Here is a 6,240-nt window from a genome sequence, read left to right on the forward strand (position 1 = left end):
CAATTGGATAAATTTCATCAAAGCAAACCAATCTAAGTTGAGAGTTGAAAAATATAGTGATTTGATGGATTATCTCAAATCTAGATCTGAAAATGACAATGTGCTGGTTGGTAAAATGATAATACTTCCATCATCTTCTGAAGGTAGTCCCAGAAATATGCAGCAGCAATATCAGGATGCTATGGCAATTGTAACGAAGTATGGCAAGCCCGATTTATTCATAATGATGGCATGCAACCCCAAATGGGCAGATACTGCAACCAATTTACAATGCTGGCAAAAAGTTGAAAACAGACCTGACTTGGTAGCCAGAGTTTTTAATATTAAGCTGAATGCTCTTTTAAATGATATCTGTAAATTCCATTTATTTGGCAAAGTAATAGCTAAAATTCATGTCATTGAATTTCAGAAACACGGACTGCCTCACGCTCACATATTATTGATATTAGATAGTGAGTCCAAATTATGTTCCTCTAATTAATTCCCGTTCAATGTGCATGAATTTTGTGCACCAGGCTACTAGTTAAAATATAAAATTATTTAATAAGAAATTTATCTTTCCATATTTCAAGTACCATTTATTTAATGACTTGATAGGTACATCTGTTTGCAATGTAAGTTGGTCTGTCTATTATGCTGTAGATTCTTATATACTTGCTGTGACTATAGGACCAAGGCCACATGGCATCTAGGTGCTAGCACTCTTTCCCCCTCTTTGAATTATTCTTGGTCTTTTCATGGTTTTCTATAATGGCATTTAACCTTCACTTGGTACCAAAGCTCTTGCACAAAAATGCAAGTTTGAGTTCTGAAAATATATTTTAGTACTTAGCTACAAGGTGACCACCAGATGAAAGTTATTCTTTTAGATTATAATAACACATGAAAATATAAAAATAAATAATTCTTATAAAACTCCAGGGTCCTGGAGCATTTGTCAACTGATCGCAATTGTAGAATAATTGAGTTACACAATTCACATGTTTCTAATGAGAGACACTACTATTTCTTCAAGGGAAACCATAAATTACTGGATGAGGAATTTTTAAGTTTCTCCAGTGGTTCTCTATGATGGGAGTGTCAAAGACAAGGCTGGGTGTCATACAGTTCTTTCTCATGATATTATGAGCTCACTAAAAATGACATTAATGGAACAAAAGTAATGTGTTTAAAGCAACCAACATTCTAGTGACCATGCTTGATCTCAGGAGAGAATGTGGAGAAGGTAGAAAAGTGGCTGGTAGAGTACAGCTCTTTTAGCACGATGTCTGGTGTGACACTGTGTTTTAAGAGTACTCAAAAAAACAAAAACAAAAACACAGGCTGCAAAGTCACAGATCTGGACTTAAATCCTGGCTCTGCATCCTAGGCTGGTCTCTGTTATTTTCCCATGGGCCTGTGCCACTTAAAACATTTCTAATTGGCACCAGTGTGACTGTAAACACATAAGCCGACATGGGAGTTGAAATGACAAGGCAGTACCTAGCTATAGGTGTTCAACCAGATGGTTTATAAAATGTGTATAACTTATAATAACTTTTAGATCTACTGACTGAAATGAAAAACCCCACTTAAAAATATTCTTATGGAACCCTGAGAATATGTCAGTGGACTTTAATTTAGGAACCAGTGCACTACATAAAGTTTGCTAGATCCAGGAATGTTGGATAACCAGGGTCCAACTGTGGAACTTGAAAAAGGATTTAGTCAACTCTGAAATGGGTAGGGAGTGGACCAACATTTTGTGGCAAATCTTGAGTCAGAAGAGGCCTTGCCTTATTTGAGATAAGTGAGTATAATGTTTAAGAAAACAATATGAAAACAGGACTGAGATAGAATGTGTCTTGCAGTCTGACTTCTCACACTGTAATGTGCATGGAAATCTCAGTTCATCTTGAAAATGCAGATTCTTATTCTTTGAGACTAGAATGGGGCCTGAGATCCTGCATTCATAACTAAGCTCCCAAGTCATGCTGATGTTGCTGGTCTGTAGACAATTCTTTCGTAGCCAGGGAGTAAAGCCATGATTCTAAAATTTGACTACACATTTGAATAACCTGAAATATTTAAAATGTTATGCCTGGGGCCCATCTCCAGAGATTTGGATCCAATTGGTATGGGGTCTGACCTAGACATCATAATTTATAAAAGCTCTCAGGGTGATTTTTATTATGCAGCTAAGTATGAGAAGCACCCCATGTAGAGAGCATCTAGAAGTGCATGGATGGAGGTTTGGCAAAAGTTCTATCAATGTCACATAAGAGACAACTGCAGACAACCCAAGTTGTTTAGCCTATATTAAGAGGAGTGACGGTGTGTGCTTGTGTGCATTAAAATCCCTGTGTTCATGTATAGGATGTCCCAAAATTCACGCAAGAAGTAATTTTGATAGAAAACACAGGTGTATAATTAAAAATTGTAAACTTTTATTGATTAATAAAGAATTCAGAATAGGGTTATGTATGGAATAGTATGTTGGGTAAATGGCCTCCACGGCTTTGCTGGCACATACACACTCTTTTGTTGAAATTTTTCCATGACCGTTTTGCATAAATGTGGCTGAATTTTGATGAGGCTCATTTTCATCTTGATGGCTTGGTTAACTGACAAAATTGTTGCAGTTGGGGTTCAGAAAATCCACGAGTGATTGTTGAGAAACAAATGCATCCACAACGTGTCACTGTTTGGTGAGGATTTTGGGCTGGAGGCATCATCGGACCATTCTTCTTTGAAAATGCGGCTGCTCAGGCAATAACAAAAGAGTGTGTATGTGCCAGCAAAGCCATGGAGGCCATTTACCCGATATGCTATTCCATACATAACCCTATACTGTATACTTTATGAATCAATAAACAATTTACAAGTTTTAATTATAAACCTGTGTTGTCTATCAAAATTATTTCTTGCGTGAAGTTTGGGACACCTTTTATTTGAGAGCAGAGAGGAATACACTGAGTCTGATTGTTGTAGAGGATAAAACTAGGACAGAAGGATAAAAACTGCAGATGAACTTCACTGAAGCTGTTTGGTTCAGCACAAGTTGATGTTTTCGGACCCATTGGACTGTCCACCAGAGGATCAAGTTACCTCAAAGAGTGTGGAGGACATTAACACTCAAAGTGGTCTTCTAGCTGAGTTATAGGAGAGCTTGCTGCAAAAGAAGGGAGTTTGGATTTAATCTGACCTCTAAGATCCCTCCTGAGTAGCACGGCTCCTGGAAACCCCTGATTGTACCTTACCATATGCTCTAAAAATGTTACGTTGTGACTCTGCTAAGTACTTTATTCTTTAAAAGTTTTGGCAACTGAGAATAGATATAGCCAAAGAGACCCCACTATTTGACTAGGGCTTTAATTATAAGACTACTCTCTTTCCTTTTAAATTTGAATAGTACATCATTTTTATGTACTTCATTAAATAATAAACTTACCTTCTCACCCTTATTTGTGATTGCATTCATAAGCCATGAATAATTAGAAATACTATTTGAAACAAAGGCCTTTGGGCTTATCTCATGAAAAAAATAATTAAACCATAATTAAATTCCATAAGAATAATCAGCCTTCCTACCCCATCCTCAAAGACCACACACACACACACACACACACACACACACACACCAATATGTTTAATATTTATCAAAACCAGGAGAATTGGTGTAGGTCATTTGTGCTGCCATGTGAAGTGTTATGACCACCATGGGTAATTCTGTTTAATCCTGTTAGATTTGCCCTAATTTTGTGTTGGTCAAGTGGTCAAATCTCAGACCTTTCCCCAGAGGCAGTGTAGAGAAAAGAGACTTAGTTGAGGGTTGGAGTAACTGGGGTAAATCCTGGAGCTGCCATCCCTTGGCTGCTCCATGATCTCGGGCAAATTGTTTAACTCCTCTAAGTCACAGTAATAATACTGCCCTTATAGAGCTGTGGCTATGATCTCCAAGATAACAACTGTAAAGTACTTAGTGCAGTGCTGGAGGTTCAATAAAGGGCAGCTCTTATTGTTATACTGACAATATGATGCATAACTTCTTGATTTCAAGACATCTTATACATAAAAACAAGTAGTGGGTGATACTGAATGTTAGCTGTCTTTCCCCAAAGTGGCAGCTGTTACTTGTTTGCTGATTCAGAACAGCTGAAAAGTGATTAATTTAAGTACATGCCTTTTTGTATTATTATTATATTATTAGTGAAAAGGAAAATGGGGGCGGGGGGGGGGGACGCTTGCAGCCTAGTTCAGTATCTGGTTAAAACTGAAGTCTTACTTCCCCACTCTGACTGATTTGGGTGGAGCTGCAGAGCATGCCCCCAAGGCCCCTCAAAGACTGACTTGGGCGGAGCTGCAAGGACCTTCAAGGGCCCACCACAGGAAGAGATATATAGGTCAGAGCCTCCCCAGGAGTTCAGTTCAGGCTTTGGATCCAGAATTCCCCTGGACTAGCAGATCTGTGAAATAAAGGTTCAACTTTCCTTCCTCAGAGTGCTGTCTGATCTTTCTCCCGTGCATTCTGCCACAACATTAGTAGTATCATTATTAGCTATTATTATATTACCATTATTAGCCTCTCTTTCACCACCTTGGCAAGTTCTGAGAAAGCCTAGTTGTAGGTAAAATTAACTATGAGTTCTGTGATGTTTGAGTTGTCACTGAGTGCTAGGACAGGGTTGGAGTCTTCCAAAGGAAAATTGTCTTTATGAATTGCAAGAATTCGAGTAGGAACCCTTTAAGCTTGGAGACTGACCCTGAAGGGCCCATGACTGAGCTCTCAGGAGCATAGCTCCAGATGGACTTGTTAATAAGGACCAGGAAACCAGCTATGTGGCCATTGTAAAGTCTTTCCTCCCAGCAAACCACTGTTTTTAGGAAGTCCAGACACATTGGTAACTTTCTTGTACATACTGGACATGAGTGAGGTTGCATAGTGTGGTGACTAAAAGGCAGGGACTCTGGCACCAGACCACCTGCATCCAAATCCTGATCTACTACTTAGTTACTGTGGGAAGTTGGGCAAGTCACTTAACATCTCTGTGCTTCAATATCCTCATCTGTGAAGTAGTGAGCATAATAGCACCTAACTCACAGACTTATTTTGAGGATTACTGGTAATTGAGTTCATAGACATAAATCACTAGGAATAATACCCTGCATAGAGTAAGTCCTATATATGGGCCCATTATGGCTGCTATTCCTGTTGGCTTGTATCCAGGTGTCTTTCTAGAAGCTTGCTGGCTCAGTAGGATGGCGCTTATGTGGTTTTCTTCTTGTTTCTCTTATTGTTACTGCATAACAAATATAGTGGCTTAAATATAGCAACCATTTCATTAGGCTCACAGATTCTGTGTGCTATTAATTAAGGTGAATCTTTTGCTTCCATGTAGTCAACTAATTGTAGTCTTCAGCTGGTATTATGGACTGGTCCAGATAATCCACAATGCCATTATTTCCATATATTGTGACTGGGTGGGAATGACTCAGATATCAGGACTGTTACTACAGGACTTTCACCTGGATACCCCATGTGGCATGGGCTTCCTCCTAGTAAGGCAGACTCAGGGTAGTCAGACTTGTTACATTGCAGCTCAGAGCTCCCAGTGTGAATGTACCAATGCATAGGCAGAATTTGCATGCCCTTATATGACTTAGTCTGGGAAATCACATAGCATCACATTGCCACACAGCTTGTAGGTTGTAAAGCCATTATCTGAACCCAGATCTGTCTGGCAGCAGAGCTTGCAGTTTTAAAAAATCTTTATTGTTGAGAGCATTATAGATGCTCCCCTTCCCCCCCCATTGTCTCCCTCTACCCAGTTCCGACCCTGCACCAGGCCTTCAGCCCCCTATTGTCTGTGTCCATAGGTAATGCATATCCTATATAATAAAAGCCTAATATGCTAAGTGTCTGGTCATCTGTTCAACCAATCAAAGCATAGTCTGCTAATGATATGCTAAGGCCGCTCAACTGCTCGCTATGACATGCACTGACCACCAGAGGGCAGATTCTCTGACCAGTAGGTTAGCTTGCTGCTGGGGTCCGGCCAATTGGGACACCCTGGAGCCCTCCTGCGGCCCCTCCCCGGCCCTGATTGTGCACCAGCAAGGTCCCTCAGCCTGGCCTGGGTCCTCTCGCAATCCGGGACCCCTCTGGGGATGTTGGAGAGCCAGTTTTAGCCTGATCCTGCAGGCCAGGCCGAGGGACCCCCCTGGTGCATAAATTCATGCACCGGGCCTCTAGTATGCATA

Source organism: Myotis brandtii, unplaced genomic scaffold (assembly GCF_000412655.1).
Source record: "Myotis brandtii unplaced genomic scaffold, ASM41265v1 scaffold345, whole genome shotgun sequence".
Lineage (NCBI taxonomy): Eukaryota > Metazoa > Chordata > Mammalia > Chiroptera > Vespertilionidae > Myotis > Myotis brandtii.